Source organism: Pleurodeles waltl, chromosome 1_2, assembly GCF_031143425.1.
Source record: "Pleurodeles waltl isolate 20211129_DDA chromosome 1_2, aPleWal1.hap1.20221129, whole genome shotgun sequence".
Taxonomy (NCBI): Eukaryota; Metazoa; Chordata; class Amphibia; order Caudata; family Salamandridae; genus Pleurodeles; species Pleurodeles waltl.
The window spans coordinates 536,920,271-536,944,946 of NC_090437.1; positions in this window are offsets into that span (position 1 = coordinate 536,920,271).

Consider the following 24,676-nt stretch of genomic DNA (forward strand, 5'->3'; position numbering starts at 1 on the left):
CATCTTGGGTGCCTGCACTGGAGCTAGGCAGTCCACTGCAAGGCTGCGCAGGGAGAGAGGACTGAAACGTGCAGTATCTTGTCGACAGGGTGCATTTCTGCCCTTTTCCTGTGGTGAAGTGCAGTGAATTGCTGCACTGCCCTGCACCTCGAGGCGCATAGATAAGCCCCACATTACTTAACTTCTATCAAGCTCTCTTTTTGTTCATCGTGTACCCCTTTCCCAATTTAGTTAAAATCCACCTGACTGTTTAACAAATAGAAATAAAGATGCTCAGTAAAATTTTAGACGTTTAGGGCCAGATTTAAGAAAAGTGGTGCTACAATACATGCAGCGCCACTTTTCTTGCGGGCCCCTTGCACCCCCCTACCGCCACCATGTGTGTTCCGTATTTAAAAAATGGCGCACCATGGCGCAGGCTAGGGAGCAATAGTGTCAGAATTTCTGTGGCAATTGATGTGCTATTCAGGGTTAGCTCCAAAATTGTGGCACTAACCCTGTACAGTACAAAGGTGCCCATTGAAAACAACGGCATGCCCCCTTTTAGAGCCTGCTCTGAGCAGACATTAAAAGTGACAAAAAAAATGACTCAAGAAATCTCCTAAATTTCTTTGTGCCATTTTTTTCAGCCCCCCTAATGGGGGAAAGACCCCTTTGCATACATTTTGCATGGCACATGCATAATGTAGCACAAGGGGTTACAAAGTGGCGCAATGCATGCATTGCATGATTTTGTAAATTAGTTGGAGGGAAAAGGCCACCTTAGCCTCACTTAAGTGGGTAGTGCGGGCAGTCATCAAAGAAAGACATGTCCTTTGCCGGATGGTATAATGACCCATCAGATGCCTAAGGCAGAGATGGTTTATAGATGAAGTGGCCTAAAGAAACGCCTTGTGATTTGTTCTCTCTAAGTAGCTTCAGGCTGTGCCCAGTGACCACCTCAGGTAGTGGTGCAGGCCATGGTAACAGCCATGCCCATAGGGCCCTAGATGTATGGTTACACAGGGCTGGGATTGGCTACCAACTGTTCACATGGATCATGGTACAGTCAAAGGTTATCCCCATGATGGGCATGGCGAATCCCATGACCTTTGCCAGTCTGCCATCAGAGACTTACCAAACTACATGGCTTAAATCTGGGGAAATTGTATACTCACTTTTCACGTAGGTGTGCCTCTAAGATACACAGAATGGCAGTAACTGGGACAAAGTCATATCAGACACCATGCAAAGGCCATGGCTTGCAAGTCCCGGGACAAGGCTGTAGAGCAAAGATATTATGCCCACTCGAGAGATTAACTGAAATACATTGCTATAGGACCCCCGTTGTTCTCTAATAAGAATATGTATTATTTTTGTTAAGAAAACAATCTCAAAACCCTGAAAAGACCACAAACATCCTTGATCTTTACAATCCCATGTTCTGGAAACTAAACCTCTTTATCTGCATGAGAAATGCTCTAGCTTTTTTTTGTCATCTGGTTTGACAAACTAGGACTGCCCCTAACCCGAATTATCAAATCTATAAGTACCCACGTTCCTCCCCTATGGCCTTACAGAGCCAGCCAGACACAAAGTAAGCAATCGATGTACTACCAAGTACTGCCTCTGCAACTTACCCCATTTTCATCCACTTGAAACCCTATCTCAAGTTCAACTTCAACATCAACAGTGATTAACAGGATCCAACACAAACAATGGAAGAAGCAGCGTCCCAGCACACAATGGGAACTGGATGACGCAATACATATCAAGCTTATAACAGAAGTGCACCAATTTTGCCACTGGTTCACCAGAGCGTTCAATAAACTAATACCTCTTATGTCTTTATTATTATGACCAACACACTGATCGAAGACTAATCGGCTTCACTAAACCATGAGGAGGCCCTGGAAGGATGACCGAATAAAAAAGAATAACCAGAAACAATTCGAGACTCCAATAGAACCACAACAGCTGGAAACTGTAATTAAGAAAGCAAAAAGACAATCTGTCGTATCTGTGAAGCAGTCTACAAATCTAAGGAACTTTACAAAACTATTACCAAATTCCATGACCCACAAAGCACTGGGTCAAGTGCCACTCACTAGCAATGCCTTTGTAACTGAATACCAGCGCATTTAATTCTCCAAGCCACAAACCTCGGAGGTTCTCATGAAGCCGATCAGTAATCGACACCATTGAGGAAAAAATATGCTGCACACTGCCCAACACCTAATTCCTTTTTCTTTTAAGCACATGTTGACAATTGTTTTTAGAATCTCACCAAGATAAGGGGCAGAGCCAGCTCTCCAGGTGATAATTGCCCTGCATTTTTTTTTGTATTTTGCATGCCCCCACCTACTGCTGAATGCTTGGAGAGTCAAGGGCCGAGCTTCGCCTTTGCAATTCCTTTATTACCAGTCAGATTGCCATGTAACTGGGCTTCATATGCCACGCTTCGGTAATTGATCAAAATAATATCACCACCACCCAAATTCTATGAAACGACAATAATTAAAAAACAATAAAGATAGGCAACAGAGTGGGTGTGATTAAGTAACTATTAACTTAATAATAATATTGATTAGTGCACTAATATAATAGAAATAGAAAAACGTAATCAGAAAGCAACAGTCCAGCAGTTGGGTGAAATAATTATGTTCTTACTATCGCAGGAATGATTCACTGACGGTTCACGATTTGATTGCACTTTCCCTATAAACTATTTTTTGTTTGAAATGACTAGTTGCCACTTTTTTTGTAGTATTTATTTGCTTGCAACAGCTTAAGGTCTACATCATTTGTCAGTAAAGTTTTAAGATACAGACAACAATTTTGCTCACAAATATCACACAATTCTAGCAACCAGACTGCACACAGGCATATCACCCACCAGACCGCAGGAAACACAACTTTGATGCTCATGGTTTTCTACGACTCCCTTGCTTCTGGAACCTTGGCCAACTCCTTTTCTTCCGAGTCGCATTCTTGCAATATGTACTTATTGTTTCTTCCCTCATATTGCAAGTCTCTCCATACGGCCCTGTAGCAAAAAACATAATTCAATGTACATTAAGTAACCTATCACCCGTAACAGTTTTTAACACTGTCTCCAATGAACAGTACAATCGTAATGTTTCCATAAGGCATGGACGCGTTCATATTTCTTTTTCCAGATGAAGACTTGTACATCTAACATCATACTACACGTTTTGCATATCACAGTCCCTCCTCCCCATCCTTCACCTTGATTATGCATGCATTATAATAATCATTGAGGTCAGGTTGATTGTAACGTCTCTGTTTTTGTTTTTTGAAAAAATATATATATATGTTTTTTGCTTCTCCTTGCCTGCATAACAGCTTTTTGAAAGCAGTGGAAAATGTCTGTTCCTTTGTTTTTCATCTGCCCAAGATGTAAGATTAATTTCACGAAGAAATGTTTTGCATTTTTTTCTATGGACTATGCTACTATTTCACCAAAAGGAGGAAGAGCTAAAGTAAACTGGATTTTTCAGATCATAAATTTAGTATCTTTTTTTTATCACTGATACACTTTGAGCCTCATTACGAGTTTTGTCAGCAGTGGTGGTCCAACCACCATTGGGTTAACGATCGGACCGCTGTATTATGAGTCATGCTGGCCTATGGAGTAAAGACCACTGCGGTCCCGTCGGCACTGCCAGGCAGCACAGACAGTCAAACGCCAGCACAAACAGACCAGTGGGTACAGTGTTTCCGTTGGACACATTACGAGGTTGCACACCTCCAGTGTGACCGTGGCAATCCAACCACCACATCTCAGCAGGCAGAAACAGACAGTATAAAAGGGGATACTGAAATGCAGGCAGCCCCACAAGTTCACTGCTGCCATAGAGTCCATAACACATGTCCTGCTGATGTTGTTGATCATCAATAAAGCACAAAATCCACACCACTGTGGGTGCAACCAACCGTAAGTACACACACCTACCTTTGTTAATAACCATAGCAACAGATCTTTGCGTCATTGTCCACATCATACGGGGGTCATGCTACGGGCACCAACTACACATTTCATTGTGTGCACAGTCTAAATCATACATAAAGATGGACACATTCACAATCACAATGCACCCTCTTTGGGCAGGTCACTCACTCTGCACAGCAACAAAACACAAAAACACATGTCCACTCATCTCAGTCACAGGGATAGTGAAGGCTGGACAACATTGTCTCACACAACAGGAGAGGTGTGGGTGCTTGCAGGGGGCAGGGGAAGCAGTGGGGGTGGAAGGGTGGGCTGGGAGGTGGGTGGGTGCCTCTTGGGGTTGGGATGGGGGTGAAGGGAACAGGGGAAAGGTTAAGGTCAAACACAAAAACGTTCCTAGGGATATGGGGATGGTCAGCAGAAGGTGGTTGGGATTTGGAGGCTGAGGATGTGGTTATCTGCTGAGTTGGTTTGGATGTCATGGGTGCGTGCTTCTGGGATGTATGCTCGTTTTTGGTGGGTGTCTGTTGTGTGGGAGAGTGAGTGCTTTTGTGTGTCTTAGGGGTCTGGGAGGTGAAGGTAATGGGGATGGAGTGGTGGATGTATGTGTGGCTGTTGGAGTGGGGACTGCAGGCATTCTGCATGTGTCTGTAGTTATGGTGTCAGAGGATGTGGTGTTTGTGGTGGATGTCAGGGGGTTTGCTGGGGTGGTTTCTGTAGGTATGATGATGGTGGTGGGTGCGCACTGACTGTTGGTGTGGTGCCTGTGGGTATACTGGATGTTGAATGTGTGATGCTGGGGATGGTGGGGTTGTCTAGGGAAGTTGTAACTGTTGCTGGGTCTGTGGATGGCTGTTTGCTTGCGTGCTGGTGTTTTTTGTGGTGCCTGTGTGCTTCCCTTGTGTGTTAATGTGGATGCATGTGGATCTGTCTGTGTGCTTTGGCTAGGTAGAGGTAGGGGGATTTGGAGTGGGAAGTGGGAGGTGGAGGAGGGACAGAAGGTGGGGGTGACTGGCTGCTGTCAGTGTGGAGGCTAGAGCCTAAAACGATCTCTGTAGGCCACACATTGTGCCACAAATGCCTTCCAGGAGTGCATTGATTGGTTGTAGCTGAGTTGCCAATTCCTGGATGGAATTCACAATGGCTGTCTGACCAACAGAGATACTTCTCAGGAGGTCAATAGCCTCCTCACTGAGGACAGCAGGAGTTACAGGAGCTGGGGCAGAGGTGCCTGCAGCAGATGAGACGCCCACCCTCTTGGGTTACTGGGCAGAGCCAACTTGGTGGGGAGCAATAGGGGGGACAGTGAAAGTACGGGGTGGCGGACAAGGATGTTACAGGGTGATGCCCTCATGAGCCACCACTTGAGAATGTCCGTGGAGGAAGAATCAGATGATGATAATGATGTTGTGGTCTCCCCCGTGGCACTCCCTTTCCCTCCAGGACACCGGGTCTTTGTGTGTCAGTGGTGCCTTGATCCGATGTCCTGTGGCCAGATGCTTCCCCACTCGGCTGTGCCCCTTCTCCTTCACTTGCCATGCCGATGTTGCAAATACAAAGATAAAAATGGTCATCACATGTCCATGATCACACTTGAACAATAGCTCTGATAAGCATACAGTACCATGATGTCAAGTAGGCCCCAGCAACAAATTCTATCTAAGTGGCCCATACATGTGCCATACCAAATGCATGAATGCAATCTGAACTGTCAACAGTTGTCCACTGGAAAATCAGGATCTCAGACAACTACAATTGCATGGCTGAAGTTGTACAATCACAATAACCATTCAACCATTAGGAGACACCATCACCCTCAAAGCTTTGCCCCATGTAGCAGGCATCAGTCACCTGTTGGCTTACAATAGTAGGCCAATGTAATATGCATTTCCACAGATCCCACACAAGGTCATGCACACATCTATTTGTCAGTTACATGATGACCCAACAATAAGAAATGATGATAAAAAAGTATGCCATATTGATGACAATAGTACAATATCCTGCAGAAGGTGACATGGAAATACCCATGTCACACTGGAAACCTATCAATCTACACTTTACCAAGTGTTATTTGTCCCAATAGAGTCACGGGCGCAGTATTAATGTTGCTCAAATAGGCCACACATGTGGCATGGAAATGGACATTGTAGACATAATGTGAAACATATCAGGGAGAGATGTCCTCAAAATTCACAACACAATGAATCAGCGAGCTCAAGGGTAATCACGACTACTGTTTGGCGCCCTCTACAATGACATACTCTGAGTGCACCAGTAGAAGCCATTAGTCCTTTGTATGTTGGAGAGATACAGAGATTTGCAAGAACATGTAGAAGGCCCTCAACATGTTTCCCTATGGGAAGCTGTTTCACTCTCCACATTTCGGTCATGCAAACCCAGATGTCTGTCTGTGGATGAATGCATGTACCCAAATACATGTGATTTTTACATAACTGCCAGTCATTTCATGATGCATGCCAACAGTCAGGGCATACACTTTGCCCATTACACATGTGCAGTGCACTTTTCCACATGATGTCACATCAAGGCATAGATGTTCACATTGTGGCTCCAAAGTCTAGACGTACCTGTCATGTCCCTCATTGCTACTACAGTTGTTCATGCCAAATGACAAGCTATGACGGGTGAGGGTATGTGTCAGCCAATAAACAATGCTTGCACACTCCTGTATGTGGCACCACATGAAATGTATCCCCATTGTAAATGTCCTATTCCACAAACAGTGTGTCATGCACATATATGTGAGGGAATACAGATATCATCCCATCAACATAAGTAGACCATGCATGAAACTGCAGCTCACAAACATTTGTCTAAAGAGAAAGAAATAATATGCTAACATGTAGGCAAAAGGAATGTAGACAACAGTGATGACACATGCAGCATGTCAATGGATATTCCCCACTTACCAAGGGAAAGTAGTGATCTATAGCCCCATCCAAAGAACAATGTAAGTCCTGTCACACGTATGTTGGACGTCTTCACATTACAGACTGCAGTGAGGGAGGCATACACTGAAGACAAACTGGCTTCTGGGTGGCAGATGCTTATATGCACATTTACCCAGACACATGGCAGAGGACAGTGATCAATCACTGATGTACATTTGGCCTGAAACATTTAGGAGTAGTGGTCATTGCATAGAAATCATACCCACCACAATAACAAACAGTACTTGAAAGATCAATGTACACAGCCATATCTCGTCCCTGCAGAGCAAGTGGTTTGTGGATTTCAGCCAGTTGTGTCCTAGGTCCCTGGGACAATAGGCAAGGCGCATCAGTCTACAACACATGACATGTCTTTACAAACAATCACTCATCTACTGTCTGACACATGGCTCATCCCTAATTGTCAGGAGGAGCTGTCAGAACCTTACTAAGGGGCTCATTACGAACCCGGCGGCTCAGACCACCATGCCGGTAGCAGCGAAAAAGGCTGCCACGGCATGGAGGTCTGAACAACCATATAATAAACACAGCCGCCAGGCTACCGCTGACAGGCAGCCTGATGATGGCGGATTACATTATCCGACAGGGCAGCGCTGCAAACAGCGCTCCCTCCGGATAATGTACCCTGTTTCCCCCAGCCTTTCCCTGGTGGGTTCCTCCACCAGGCAAAGGCTGGAAGAAGGGGTGCTCCGGGGCCCCTCTGGTGCCCCCTGTACTGCCAATGCACTTGGCATGGGCAGTGCAGGGCCCCCCATGCAGTGCCCCATCGCGCAGGCAACTGCCCGATTCACGGGCAATGATCTGCGCGACGAGTGCTGCTGCACCCGCCACACTGAGGCTGTCCCGGCCCTGCATTCTGCTGGGCCGGAGGGCGGAAACAATATTTCCGCCCACTGGCCCAGCAGAATGTTCGTAATGTGACCTGCACGGTCTCAAGGAGGATGGCGGTCTATGGAAAGACCACCAGCATGAACACGGCGGTGTTTACCACCGTGTTCATAATGACCCCCTAAATCACTTGGCAAAGGGATAGGCAAGAATATGCTCTGTACTCACCCCCTTGTGTGCTTCTCTCAACTGCCCATCTAGCTCTGGATAGGCCACCACCATGATGCGGGCCACCTTTTTCTGCAGTGGGCACTCTGCTAGCTGTGGACCCCCAGAGTCCGCATTTTCTTGGCGATAGCTGTACATATTCCCTTCTTTTGATGGGCGTTGACCTGCATGGATGCAAAAGACAAATCAACAGATCATGTTCACAAGTCTCATCACAAGTGGTTGAGTCACATACATGTCAGTAACATCAAGCTAGAACTTTCCTATTTGTCAATACTCCCCAGGTGTGACACATATAAGCCAATAAGTACAGTGACAATGACTAAGCAAGCTTACTGACATCATGTGGGCCGAGTTCTAGCAACCTGACTGAGGTGACTAAGCAAGCTTACTGACATCATGTGGGCCGAGATATGAGCCACTATGAAACGCATTACACCTCTGTGGCTTCTGAAGGGTAAACTCCTTAGGCATGATTCGACCAACACATTCACAAAACTGTTTGCGATGTGCAAAACCCGCATTGCGATGCCCAATTCCCATTTTGCGAGTCGGTAACCTGGTTACCAACTCACAAAATGGGACTGCGAGTCGCAAATAGGAAGGGGTGTTCCCCTTCCTATTTGCGAGTCGCAGCGCGATGCTGCATTGCTTTGTGACCGCTAACGTTGTCGGAAAGCAATCGCAGTTACCACCAGTGTCACACTGGTGGCAACCCATTCGCAAATGGAAAGGGGTCCCTATGGGACCCCTTCCCCTTTGTGAATGGCCTGGAAAACATTTTTTCAGAGCAGGCAGTGGTCCTATGCCTGCTCTGAAAAAATGAAACGTTTCATTTTTTCATTTTGTAATGCATCTAGTTTTCCTTTAAGGAAAACGGGCTGCATTACCAAAAAAAAAAAAACTGCTTTAGTTAAAAGCAGTCACAGACATGGTGGTCTGCTGTCTCCAGCAGCCACCCTCCCTGTGAGTGCTGCGAGTCGCAAGGGGTCACAAATTGCGACCCACCTCATTAATATTAATGAGGTGGGCCTTTGCGACCCCCTTGCGAGTCGCAGATGGTGTCAGGGATCACCGTCCTGCATCCTGAATTGCAACTCGCAAATTGCGAGTCGCTCTGACTCGCAATTGTGAGTCGTAATTCAGGACATACCTACATCTGGCCCATAGCGTCTCCACATACAGGGGCATATTTAGACTCCGTTTGCGCCGGAATTGCGTAGTTTTTTTTGACGCAATTTCGACGCAAAACTAACTCCATATTTATACTTTGGCGTTAGACGCGTCTAGCGCCAAAGTCCATGGAGTTAGCGTCATTTTTTAGCGTGGACATCTACTTTGCGTTAATGAGATGCAAGGTAGGCGTTCCCGTCTAAAAAATCGACTCCGAGGCATGTGTGTCGGATTTATACTCCCGGGCAAAAATCAAGGCCGGGAGTGGGCGGGTCAAAAAAAATGACGTACGGCCGCTTTTGCGACGTTTTTTTGCACCTGCAAAAGGCAGGCGTTAAGGGACCTGTGGGCTCTGAAGGAGCCCAGAGGTGCCCTCCCATGCCCCCAGGGACCCCCCCTGTCACCCTTGCCCACCCCAGGAGGACACCCAAGGCTGGAGGGACCCATCCCAGGGACATTAAGGTAAGTTCAGGTAAGTTTTTAAAAAAAAAAAATTTGTGGCATAGGGGGGCCTGATTTGTGCCCCCCTACATGCCACTATGCCCAATGACCATGCCCAGGGGACAGAAGTCCCCTGGGCATGGCCATTGGGCAAGGGGGCATGACTCCTGTCTTTGCTAAGACAGGAGTCATTTCAATGGGGGTTGGGAGTGAAAAAAAAATGGCGCAAATCGGGTTGAGGCGCAAAAATTGCCTCAACCTGACTTGCCCCATTTCTTGACGCCCAAGCTCCATTTTCCCCTACGCCGGCGCTGCCTGGTGTACGTCGTTTTTTTTAACGCACACCAGACCGCGCCGGCGGCTAACGCCGGCTAACGTCATTCAATAAATACGGCGCCCGCATGGCGCTTCAGAATGGCGCAAAACTGCGCTAATTTTTTTGACGCAAAACTGCGTTAGTGCAGTTTTGCGTCAAAAAGTATAAATATGGGCCACAGTCCCTTCAGTCAACTGCCAGAGTACAAAATCAAATATTACACATGGGTAACAAGGATGGGACTGGAAGTGTCTACTCTGTTCATGTGTGGACATGTGGACTAACAAATGCAGAGTCATGCTACTTCTGATGGTGGGGTTCTGTGTTGTATACCTGTACCACAAAACACTCCTTTGGACACATGTGTCCGTCCTGCAAAGATGGCACCCAACAAATAAAGGCATGCGTTGTACATTTTTTGCTACAGGATCAAGCTACTGAGTTACATATCATGGCCTCCCAAGAATCAATACACTGTCTGCACTGTGGACTGTCATTTATGCAATAAGCCTGCACAGGACGAATATGACCTGTGTGAAGGTGACAACAGGGCTGTGTGAGTAAGGGAGATGTCATGAGTCAAAGACACACATTGCCAATGATGCTAGGTGCACATGTGGACTAGATTAGTAACTTACCTTTGGACCCATTCATAATCTAATCAAAGGAATGAGGCATTCTGGGCAGGATTTTGCACCAGAGCATCATATTGCCCACATGAGAGGATCTATTGGGGTACAGGAGTGGGTGCAGTGCCATAGTTGTATAGCCACAGTGACTCCACCTAGCCTAGACTAGGGCCCATATAGGGAGATACATGTGACAGGCCCTGGTCTCTGCAGACTGGGCAGACACAACCTACATGATACTATATTCCTTCCACTTCCATGCATGACAGTACTTCCTGTAGCCAACAGCAAATTGACATGTGGTGTGTGTGTCAACCTGAAAGGCAGAGCTAGTCATGATATGCCTTCCAAAGAACAGTTTAGCAGGGACAGATGTGTAAAGAAATCTCTGTGGCTCTAAATACATTGCTCACATTACTGAGAACATGCATACTCAGCTCATGTTGTCATGCACATGCATATTTCTGACATATACATCAATCATGAGGAAAGAGATGTCAGTGGATGGCGCTAATGTCTCCTCACCTAGTTATGTGCATCCAACACAAGGAGGGTCTAGGAACACAAAACACCAACACAGCACAATGTGAATGAACTTTACATATGGCACTGGCCATCAATGCCTGCACGTTGCCCCTCCAATAAATGCCACACAGACTTTACCTGCAGGTCCAAGAGTAATCAACCTGGAACACTTGGCCACATTCTAGCCTGTAGGGAGGGAAAAGGTGGTGAAGTACAGAAAAAACTGTGCACATGAGGTACTTACCTGATCCTTTGGAGCTGAAGCAACATAGAGCTGCTCATACAGAGCTAGGACCTCATCCACTAGTCCCTCCAGCTCCTCTGGAGAAAAGGCAGGGGCCTTATCACCTGCTGGACATGACATGATTGCTCCCAGAGGTGGTACACAGCAGCTGAGGTAGTGGAGGTCTTGCTGGCAGCAGTGTCAGGAGTCAAATGAGTGATTCTACATGAACATAGCGGTCACATCCTCCACGTATGCGGTCGTCACCACCAACAGGCACAGCCATTGGCCCACGACCACCACTGACAACAACGTTAGCCTATAGCTGTGTCCGCCACTGTTGCAACTGCCTACCGCCATGCCGACTTCTGCTGGCTGTCTCGGGCGGTTCCTAACGTCCAGTGGATGAGGTCAGGCAGCTGCTATTTTAGAGGCCTGAAATGTAGTATTGAGATTCAAAAACAGGGTCACATCTCCAAAAATGTTGTTTTGAGCTCACAAACATACTTATCCTGTCCTGTTATGTAAGTCCTACTACTCAAACACCACTGTAATATGTTGCAGGGCACAGATGGCATTTAACAGTAGGGCACAGTTCACACCTGCTGAAAGTCCTTTTTGTGGTCAGGCTATCAAGTCACATTTCTAGGGGAAATTGTGATGCACAGATTTGCGTTTGATCCAGATGCATGTTGTGGACACGTGTGGAAAACCATGGGGGTCATATGTGACCCTTGTGTTATTAGCAGCTGTGATGTGTACTGGTTGCCATGTCTATCCCTTCTAAAATGCCTTGTCACATGATATCATTGACATGCATCATGTATGTAGCTGAGGACACAATGACTAATGTTAGAACTAATTTCTTATCATGCATAAGTACCCAGGGAGAGGGAGGATGGGACAACCACCTGTCTACCATCCACTGCCAGACCTTCAGACCATGGAAGAATGACACATCATCCTCCTGTATCATCTGAATCAGTAAACAATAGTCAACGTATGTCATCAGTTGGAGCCAAATCTAATGTAAGCTATTAGTTATCCAACGAGTATACCACCCATTGTACAAGTCATGTCAGTATTACATTTCCTAGCCAGAGGGTCCTTCCAAATACAGTGACCCTGTCAGCTGGCATGCCCCAACCTATGTTCAGTCTGGTGTTGAAGGATGTACTCTCAGCAATGTTGAAACACCTGACAGCTACATCCATTTTCTCTGACATCAGGATTTAGCTAATGTGAAGGCTGACCTTTATGGTTTTGCATGCCTCCCACATGTGGTGGGGGCCACTGATGACATACATATTGGCTTGGACCCACCCCATGCCAATAAACAAGTATATCACAACAGAAAGAATTCCATTGCATCAACAAGCAAGTTGTATGTTTGACGGATCTATACATTTCACAGATCTGGGCCCATTATCCGGGTTCAGCCCATAATTCCTTCACAATGCGGAAGAGCACTGTAAGCCAGCTGATGTCACAGCTGTACCCAGAGAGGGTCTGGCTGGTTGGTAAGTCACATCTGTCCTGTTTTGTGCATGTGCAATGGCTTGTGCTACAATCCTGAGAGACTCATTGTTGTACATATGTGCTATTCCTTAACAGGAGGCTCTGCATATCAAAACCATCCTTGGTTGTTGACACCATGAAAGAACATGGTGGGTAGTGGAGCAGGCTTTTGGCTCCTGAAGGCCAGATTTAGGTATCTGGACCAAACAGCTGGAGACCTCCTCTACTCACCCAGAAAAGTGTGTCAGATCAATGTGGCATGCTGTGTGCTCCACAACATTGCCCTGCAAAGGAATACCTTGTACAACCCAGAGGAGGGGCTACCTGCAGTGCCACAGGGTGAGACTCATGAAATGCCAAGTGATGATGACAGTGGTGAAGAGGAAGGAGCTGACTTGCAGGAAGATCTCATCAATAGCTACTTTTCTTGTGTGTAAGTATGCCATGTGACGTAATGACTGTGACTGTGCTAAGAACTGTAGTTGTTAGAATGTGTGGAGTAGATTGGTGTGTCAACAACTGGGGAGCTAATACTCTGCAAAATTCAGCCAAATGGCAGCTGAAGGGTAAGCATTTCACATATCCCTACTTTGATCTAGCTACTTTGTTTGTGTCAGGCTCATTGCAATGTAATTTCCCTTCCAGATGCTTGCCACATGGTTTGTGTAATAATAATTTTTCAAGCCTATACTCCCTGATTTGTCCCTATGACATCCTCATGTGGGCATTTCAGAGTTGTGTCATTAGCAGGTATCTGATGCTGTTCCGACATAGGAAGTGGACATTGATTTTTTCAGGTAATGTAGGCCACAGATTTGGGGTGTATGAGACCTGTGCCAAGGCACCTTGGACAGTGTTTGGGCAGAAGGTCAGAAGTGCACATTGTACTTGTTTACTGTGCTGTGTTGGGCCGATTGCATTATGTGTGTGATCATGTGGCCATGAAATATGTTGTCATCAAGTGAAAGGAAGGCATTCACCCTTCACATAGGCTGTACACTTTTCTTGCATTACTTGTGTACATCTGTGGATATTTTTCATCATTGCAAGCCACAGTGCCTGCCCCACAACACTGACATATGCTTGTTTCATCCCGCCAGATTCATGGCCATTGGATTATGATGGGCCTGTGATCAGGGACTGTTATACTGCCCTCTGTCTGAACCTTGGTTTATGTGATGTTGGATTACTTTGGTCTGGTATGTGACAAGGATCAAACTAGTGATACTATTCACTTTTCTGTTTGCCTATTCTACATGACAATGTCTGACTAGGCCCTTACTTCCGTGGTTTGGGAGGGCTGTACCCTGGTATGTGTACCTTGAAACAAAATGAGTGAGGCATTTTTGGCCATGACAGATATACATGTGGAGTTTGAGGTCTCTGAACTCACAATTTAAAAATACATCTTTTAGTAAAGATGGTGTTGAGATTGTGTATTTGAAAATGCCACTTTTAGAAAGTAGGCATTTTCTTGCTTAAACCATCCTGTGACTCTGCCTGTTTGTGGATTCCCTGTCTGGGTTAGTTTGGGTCAGTTCGAAAGTTTGGCTGTTTGCACTTCTCTCTAGACAGTGGCACAAAGGGAGCTGGGGTGAAGCCTGCATATCCTGATGAGCCATCTGTGCTAGGAGGGAGGGGAGAAGTGGTCATTTCTTCCGTAATGTCTTTGATTATTAATGGCGATTAAAATTAGGTTTTACCTGGAAAGTGAATGTCTTCAAACATAAATTTTTTGGTGCAAGCTATTGTTCAGAAGCCGAAAGCCGCTGCTATAATGCTAGACGCAGAAAAGGCATTCAGTTTAGTCAAATGGGAAGTATTATTTGGAATTCTTCATAAATTTGCATTTCCAGAAAAGTTTTTTAGCTTGCTAAGAAAGTTACATACTGAGGCCAGAACTTCCATAACTATAAATACCTCCCTTGCTGGGAAGATAGTTTTTAAGCGTGGTACTCATCAAGGGTGCCCAATGTCTCTTATTTTAGACGTGCTATTTGTAGAACCATTAGCTTGCTCTATATGTCCATCCATCTGCCTCTCTATAGCAGGAGCTCCTAAACTTAAGCTATATGCAGATGATGTTGTACTATATTTAGTAGTGAACAAGGCAAACATCCAGCATGCTTTAGATAAAATTGTGGAATTTACGGCTGTAGTGGGTTAAAAAAAACAATCAGGAAAAGGGGGTCATTAGGAGTTTGATGGACAGAAACATCCATCAGCCAAACTCCTGACCAGGAGACATCCACAGTGCTGAGGGTCTCCCCACCGGCCCTATTACAACTTTCCCACTGGGCTTACCAGCAGAAACGCAGTGGGAAAGCTGCATCAGCATTGTTCCTGGCTTATAATTGATCTAGCGGCAATGCTGCCACATGCAGGCTCTACCAGCACAGTTGAAATGCACACTCCCTGTTTAACAGCCAGTATGCATTTCAAGGATGCTGTGCAGTGGGAGCCCCCTGTACTCTCTTGCACTTGTTCACCGTTAGCCTTTTCATGAGACTCAGACTGTCATGAAAAGGCTGGCGGAGAACAAGGTTGCAATCAGCATGCCAACTTCAGCACCGCCATGCCATATTAAACCATGTCTGTCGTCATCCCTTTGGCATCACTGATCATGGCGAGGACGGCTGTCTTTTGGAGGTCTGACCACCAAACTCTCAATTTGACAGTCGGACCATCAAAACCGCATTGGTCCGGCCATCCAAATTGATTCTGGCAGTCTGTTGATGCCAGACTCGTAATTAGGCCCTAAGTCTGAAGCCTCATTGTTTAATAGCTCCTCGGAGATTCTTCCAGCATCTATGCGTGTGACATTTCAGTCAAGCCAGGTGCCCCATTAGACATCTGGGTGTTAAAGCCACTTCTAATTATGCTGATTTGTATAGTCTTAATTACAAGTCTTTAATAGGGAAAATTTGGAATTTACTACAGTGCTAGGATAGTCTTCCATTAACTATCATATGTTGTAAATCCTTTACAAAGATAAATCTCTTGTTGCCGTTCTTATTTTATTTTGCTAATATTATGATAAAAATTCTGAATTCATTCTTTGAGGCCATTAAAATCGACAATTGCACATTAATTTGGTGAAAGAAGAGCCCAACGGTTAGAGCCCAACAGTTAAGCGCTCAATTCTTCAGTTAACTCAAGAAGAAGGAGGCTTGTCTTTTACATGTTTTAAAAACTCCTATGAATTGGCCCTCCTAAGTTGGCTAACCTCTGTTTGATGGTAGATTTTACTTTAACATAATGTAAAAACCTTACGGTGACAGACCTTATCTCTTTTATATGGATTCCCAGAGGACTCAAATTATAATTGATCAGTTTAAATTTATCTGGCAATGATATAAAGTTCTATATTTGCATTCTGAGTTAAAACTTAAATACTGCTCAGAGTTTGGTTTAAATTTCAGTCATACAATGATTAGTACATGGGCAGCTCTTGGCTTTCAGTGGTTGAGGAATTTCTTTTGCGATAATCATTTTGTCTCCTGATTATCAGGAGAATACAAATGTGACCCTTAATCTGTATATTAGCCTCATTCAAATACAGCATTTATGTAAGAGTTATCTGACAGAAGTGCCTGAGATGGTTAAGGAAATATATCAGGCTTTTTTTCATCTCTCCCCTCTCTGGTATCAGAAACTGGTATAGGGAAAAATGGACCTGATTACGAGTATGGCGGACGGGAACACCAGTCTGCCAAAAAATCCCCGCATAGGGTGGCTGCCACTGTAGTGTCGACCTCCCCGCCAGCCCATTATGACTTTCCCGCTTTGCTGACGGGCAGAAACCAGTGTTTCTGCCGGTCAGCCCAGTGGGAAAGTGACGGCAGCATGGCAACCGGCACCTTTGTAATGTGCACTATCTGCACAGCAGGAGTATCAGGGGTGGCTAAACACAAAGTTGAGCACAGGATATTAATATATAGGGTGAGCTATAAGGGGGCCAAAGTGCAACTCTGTCTAACACCTTTGTGAATTCCAACTGTCGAAGTCAACGAACCTTCACGATTATAACTTACTGAAGTTCTAAGGTCCTGGTGTAGGTTGGGCAAAAAACGTATAATGCTACTATCTATTCCCATCCTTAAAAGCATTGCCCATAATTTTGTTCTGTTAACATGATCAAAAGCAGACGACAGGTCCATAATCACCAGGTACATATGCTCAGCTTTGGCCACAATGTATTTGCCTATAATCAAATGTTAATTCAAACACTGGTCCACAGTTCCCCTTAACTTCCCTAAATCCATACTGGAAGGTTGAAACCACATTGTGTTCTTCCAGCCAATCTACTAACCTGGCCAAAATGACCCTACCCAGAATCTTCACTGAGGAATCAATGAGTGAGATTGGCCTATAAGAACTGGGCTACAGTCTCTCTTCCCTCTTAAACACCAGCACAAATATCAACCATTTCCATGAAGAGAAGGGACCCGGTCTCCACGCTGCATTGAAAACTCCTGCTAATATCTTTGACCAGAGCCTGATGTTATAAGAAAACAAATCAGTCAGGACTCCATCAGGACCTGGGGCCCTGTTGTTAGACATGGCTGAGATGGCTACCTCCATCTCATGCTCAGCAAAATATGCTTCCTCATCCCTTTCCAGCACCTCACCCCGGTTCCCACTGTCCTCCCTTGATTCTCACTAGGCTCAATGGTTTCATACATAGCTGAAAAATGTTTTGCCACCCTTCTGCTGGAATAAAGCAACTTAATGTTCCTATTGTGTACCCCTAAAATTAATAATCTAAATTCACGCTACCTCAGGTACATATGGAATAAATATTAATTACTTATTCTGTAGTAGATGCATTACTCTTTGTTGTGAATGTTGAAAAAACATTATAAACAAGCAAATAACTTTTTTAACATATTTAGAATATCTCAGTATTGTTGAGACTGAACAAACGTAATTATTATTATAAGTATCAGCAATCTTTCTGGGACATCCCTCCCCAGAAGCTCCTCAATTGCTTCTCGGCTGCTTACCCCCAGATCAGCAATTCCAGTGGTCCGGTCATCACTCTCCTTCAGATCAACACATCAAATCTTTGCAAACCTCTGGGGCAGCCATTTGCCTGATGTATTGACTCCTCCACCTGCCTGCACCACTCCATATTAGATTCACAGTCTCTCAGTATCAGGATCTGCACACAATCACAATATCTTCTAACATCTCTCTGTGCTTCTGCTAGTGCTATGTTACAAAGTCAAAGTGTGTACCTGTGTAGGGTCACCCCACCTTAGATTCCCAGGCAGACCGAGCATCAACCGCCTTTTGTCACCCTAGAGGTCACCCACCCTTGAGATGACAAACATATCTCTGCACTAGTGGCCCAATACCCTATTCATCTCCCTAGTGTACCTGAGACTCATAGTGGTGTCTACCGTGTCAATGGACCTGCGAATTCCAGCCTATGTGTCTAACGTTGCAATGTCTAAACCATCAAGGCATTCAGTTTTAGGAGAGTCATCAGTCTCCCTGCACGTAAGCCACTGTCTGAATCCATGGGGCTCCAAAGCCTTCCTGTCTGCCATCAGGACTGGCTTCCTCTGATCAGCAACGGTCTTGTCATTGGCTAGCAGTAGGTAAGCAACCCAGTAGTAGAATTGAAGATCCAGCTGGGCAGTACCTCATTCCACTGGATGCCTCATCAGCATCCTAAGAGTCATTCTTGGGGTGCCCATATCAGGGAAGGGCTCTAACCTAAACCTCCACCTGCATCAAACATTGAGATGTGCACTACATAAAGTAACTTAGGAAGACAGATCATTTTATATAATGGACTATCCTCCCCAGCATGGAGAGGGGGAGTTGATTCCAGCGTGCCACATCCCTATGGAAGTTCTGCAATATCCTCCCCACATTTTCATCATGAAACAAGTTACAATCTTTTGTCACAAAGATTCCCAGGTAAGTGAACCAGAGATCAGACCACACCAGCTGTACGGGCCACTCGTCAAGACAACTAGTATGCTATGGATTTCCCCCAGTAGTGATGCCAGAGAAAAATAAGAAGGTTCTCATGATTTACTTTACTCTTGGTAGAGGTTGGTTTGGATCTGCAAGAGAAAGCAGGACATTATCCTTATAAAGGGAGATCACAGGCTCCTAGCCACCCTCCCACTGGAGGCCACTCAGAAGTGCATCCTGCTCAACCCGGTTTACCAGCGGTTCCATCGCCATCATGCAGAACAGCGAGGAAAGGGGGCATCCCTGTCTGGGGCCACTGACCAGTTTGAATGTAGCTGGCTTCACACCACCATCTTGTATGCCTCTCAAAGAACTGTCCTTGAGGACACCAACACCTCATTCTCCTGGGAATACTGTCTAGCCATCTGAAAGACACAGGGCCCAGTGTCCTAGTACCTCAGCCCCCATGGGTCCCAATGCCAGCCGAAACTGGCATGGGATCCATGAGCCCACAACTCTGTGGCAATCAAGGAGTGGTCTGAAATGGCCTTAATCAATTAAGTTCTATTTCTTTAACTATAGTTTTGGGACCCAGGAACAAGTAATTGAGACATGCCAGTGAGTGGGAGACATTGACAGCATGAGAAAACTGTCTACTGGGTGAGAGGTCCGCCATAGATCCTCCTATTCCTGTGACCCCAAAAAGGAGCAAAGTTATGGTCCAAATCTCCTTGAAGGTTCAGGCCGAGGTCCCCCTCTAAATCAGTTATTGCCTCTGGACAGTCTGCAATCCATTTCCCCAGCCTTCTATTTCAAGTCCTCTACATCTTCACTGGAGCCAGTTATCTATCACCCAGCTGACCGGGTCTTTATTCAGAGTTTCCCACCGGTTCACTGATGGCTACAGGAGGCCCCACTGTAACACTGTGACCACCTCTTCTCTCTCTTTCCCTGCCTCATCTTGGTCGTGGTTTCCCTCGTCCTCCGATGTGGATACAGTCACAATCGCCAAGTCTGCTTTAGACAGTGTGCTCTGGTGCTGAATCCTGTTGTATTGGTTGGCCCTGCCTCTCTAGTCATTCACACTCCTCCTTCCCCTCAGTGAAGAAATGAACTGTAGTGCCCATCGAAACCTGGAGACAGGCTGGAAACAGCAGGCCATATTTGAAGTAGAGGTGCCTCAAATGTTGAGTTATTTAACACATCCAATAAGCAATAGATGTATTAAAAAAAATCAAACAGGAGTTTATGCATGAAACAAAATGAACCATTCAAATAGCGTCTTATTTGTGTCCTCTTCCATTTTGTGATAAAGTGAAGTAATCTGTAAAATAACATTTATTATGACATAATATTAGCAGTTTACTCCAGATAAATTAGAATCTTTTCATATCCTTTACTTCATCCATGTTTACTTTTTGTGTTGATGCTACTATGCCTTTGCAACATTTGTCTTTTCTATCTACTCTACTTTTGTGAAACTTCAGTTTGTGGGTGAATGCACACATTTGAGGAATTGCGCACTTTCCCAGATATGGAGCATACAAACTTCTCAAACATTTGCACTCTATCATATGAGATGTATGCATTTACTTTGCTCTCCTCAAACTCAATAAGATCCAGAACAAAAAGTGACCTAACATGTGGCAGTGAAACATAACACATCCTGTCATTTATACCTTTTTGGCTTGTATTTATCATTTCTGCATCCAGACTCAGGGCCTCATTATGAGTTTGGTGGAGGGGATTACATCATCGCAAATGTGACGGATATTCAGTCTGCTTTATTACAAGTTCCATAAGATAAAATGAACTTATAAAATGGCAGACGGGATATCCGTCACATTTGAGATGGAGTAATCCCCTCCTCCAAACTCGTAATGAGGCCCTTATTTGTTAAGATTTGTGTATGTTGACAGCATAGGCGAAACACAAAGGAAAGTGCTGTCTGGGCACATACAGTTTTTCAGTCCCAGAAACCGGGCACTACATCTTCCTCTTTGTTTGGGTTCTTCTATATGGTTAAAAGTGGCCAAAACTGATCTAACGTTTTTGCATCTAATCCATGTCTACAAATTTTTTCTGGTGTCTCATCATGAATGTATATATGCACAGGAATGCCCATGCACCATCCACGGTATGCCTCTCTGAAAAAGTAAGCGCAAGACAGTGCATTATTGATTGCTTATTTTACAAAAGAAAGAGTACAAATGTTTTTCATCAAAAGGACAAAAATGTGTACTTGCACGTATTAATAAGTATCTGGGAAAGTCAGACACATGATTTAGAAAAATGTGCCATGCTGTAAAGTTTGTTTCAAACCTTTTGTATGTTATAATGTAATTTTTCTATGAAACATGCTTCTTTTTACTTTACTAATAAATGTTCTCACAATATATGTAAATTGAACATTAGTTCATAATTGTTTTGGAATATATTCGCAAAATATGCTTCTAAGTGTTTTTTTAAAATATAAGGTAGTTTTTTATTATACATGCATTTTTTGTTTCAGAGGCCAAGCATTCTCCTGAGGAGAGTGATGCCAGTGGTGTCTTCTGACCTTGGCCACAACCTGCTCCTATTGGGTGAAAAAACCTACAAAGATCTCTTGAATGATCACAATTGTTCTCTTAACATCTTAGTAAGGAAAATAACATTGCTGTGTCTCCAAGTGAAGCAATCCAGACTTCTTTCCATATAAAATGTGGTAAATATTTTCCTGTAGATGAAGAGCCAGAAGTCAACTTCAAGCGCAAAGTCTGCAGAGTGTAACCGAGGTTGGTAGAAGAGGTGAAGTTGTGAATTGTGACATTGACAAAAACTCTAGGTGTAATTCAAAGGTGTCTGAGCCCCAGTGTGATTTTAACGTGATATGTAACAAATATCCATTCTTGGCCGAAGAGGATTGATGAGACTTTAGCTGACATAGTTGGAGTCATGAGGGAGAAGAGCAAACAATGCTAGTTTTCTTCATCTGGTATTAGTGATGTAGCAAAAGAGCTACAGCTTATCAATTAGTCTAGCTAACCTTTCCACCATGGAATGGAGAACAAGAGAGACTGCTTCATTCTACCATGAGTGTCATCAACAGCAACTTTGTTGTAATACAAACTCAATAGACATTTGCCCAGGTTTTTCATGTAGCCTTTAGTGCGGTCTGTAATGTTTTAGCTACCTTGGGTTGGCATCTTCTTCCTCTGGTGACTCAACAAACTCATACCCTAAAGCAACGTACTCGCACCCTTGCCATGCACTGCTAATTACCGCTCATAATACATTACTCATGACATCCTTGATAACATCGCTACAACATCTGAAATGGCATCATTAATGACAACACTGAGCATAGCAACGGTGCAAATTATAATTACTTTAGGGCACAAGTTAGTTATTTGAGATAATTATACCTGACTAATTGTAGTGGTTTTGTTGGTTAAAGTGTCTTTTAACTGACATTTTCACTTAACTGTAATGTTCCTTTTAACTTTTTGTTAGTGAAAAAATTTTAATTTCTCTTTTTGACAGCTCTGTGGACCCATAGAGAATCCACAACTCTGATCAATAATTGCTAGTTTCCTGTCCTTGTACTAAAAATGTTCTGGAGTGGGCCAGGGCCCCTGTGGGTGGTGCATTTTTTTCGTAGGGTGGCATGACGCCCTCTTTATCAAGCCTCTGAGAGGCCCTTTGGACCCCATCCCCAGAAACCCTATCTGAAGCAAAGAGGAGGGGGCATGACGCACCCCTTCCCAGTTATCTGAGTAGTACCAGGGCCCAATTCCCTGAAGCTCATTGATTTACTGAGGGTAGAGGGTACATGGCCCCTTCTCACCAAGTCTTCTACAAGCCCTAGGGACTCCATACCCACTGATTTATTGAGAACAGTGGGGGGTATAACCCCCTCCCTGAGCTACAGTACATCCCCTGGTGCTTTGAGTATGCTCCTACCTCTGGCAGTAGCATTAATGATCATACCAGCAGAAGCAAACCTTTACCTTTTTCCCCTGCCTTCCTCCAGCTATGGGAGCAGATATAAATACGCTCCCACAGAGCAGGAGCATACTGGCTGCGGAGGCCCTAGGGCTCTACCGTGCCCCAGCATAAATGCACATGTGGGTGCCCTCAATGTGCACTAGGCCTGAAGGAGGGCCCCATAATGCCCAAGCGCTTTTTAAATTGCATTATGTCATCCTGGTCCACCCTAGGATGGGCTAGGGCACCACCAGCCATTTTCTTTAAATGTTGTCGGTGCTGCAGAGAGTGCAGCGGCCCCCCAGTAACATTAAAGAAAACAATACGTTTCCCGAGTCATTAAATCCAGGACTCCAGAAGACCTTACCATATTTGTAAAGCAAACTGAGCTGGAGCTAAAGTATGTTCATCAGTTGGATTGCAGGGACCCCTTGTGGTGGATTCTATGGCTACACTTTGATGCCTGTAAAATGTTTATAAGAAAGACTTGAAGATATGTTGATTTTTTTTTAATAAAGCCTTTTCACTTTTATTAAACATTGCAATGTGTGAATTTATAAATTAAAAACATTGGTGATTTTTTGACAAAAACAATATCTGCTTTATATATGCTCATGTGCTGACCCCTTGATAAATCAAGTAGACCAACTTTATATATTTTTGTATTCTGAACCTTTGACAAAGTTAGTAAGTCAACCTTACTTACAATGACACATTTTGTAATGTTACATCACATAGTCAGCCATGCATGCAGACCTGTGGGATGTTGAAGGACTATGAAGGTTTGGGCGCAGGGCCCTGCACCAAAAACCACAGCGTGCACATCCAAAGGCCATGCATACATGGCAATATATGTCTTACTCCACATTAAAACAACATTGAAATTCGCTGAATAAACCAAATTTAGAGTGGCATTATAGCTGGGAATTGTAATCATATCTTACTAAATTAAAAGCATAAAACCTTGCTATTTCTCTGAAAAACCAAAGGTTAAAGGGTTCCTCAATATGCACTGCTACTTACCTAACAAATTACACACAAATAAATACATCCACTTTCTACCACACGGTACCCATGAGAAATTCAAGTTATACACTCAAGTATGCTGCCAGAACCTCCGTTTTATTGTTCCAGCTGCAAGCCTGATACATTTTGGCTTCAAATTGCCCTTCTCCTGTGTCCAAGAGGCTGTTGAATCCTCACATTTAGCATACTAGTGATGGTTTCATAACCCGAAACAAAGCACTATAGCCGGTAAAAGTTGGTAAACAGTAGCAGCCATCTTGAAATGGTGCATTTTACTTACAACATCACTAAAAATTCAATAAACCATCCTGCAAATGCAGATAAAGGAATTCGGAAATTTCATACTACATAAATAACAATATAAATCATGATTGCATTTGAATATGTACATTATTTTCCAGTAACTATGCATTTGACAAAATCAAATCAAGAGATACATCCTACTTAGGATTTTAAATTCCTGTCTTGCAATGGCAAATAGTATACAGTATGGTGGCCAATATTTAGGCCCTCATTTTGACTATGGCAGTCAATTTTCCTGACTGCCAAAGCCAAACCCACCACCAGACCGTCAGTGCTGGCAGACTGCTGTCTGCTATACTACAAGTACTGGCAGCCATCCGCCATATTTTTGGTGGAAAGTAGCCAGCACTCGTGCTGATGGTGGGCGGTGCAGAGGCGGGTGCATCGCCAGCACCGCCATGGCATCAAGCCTCCAAATGCGGTATTACAGGCAGTAATACGGCTTGGCAGAGTCCTGCTGGATCGGTGGTGCTGGGGATGCAAGACCGCCAGAATACATCCGCTACCGAACGACCTCCTTGATGGAGAAGGTAAGTGGGTGTCTGATGGGGGGCTACCTGTGTGTGTTGGTGTGTGTGGTTGCATGTCTGCAGAGGGGGATGATGAATACGTGTGTGTATGCGAATGAATGTGTGTGCA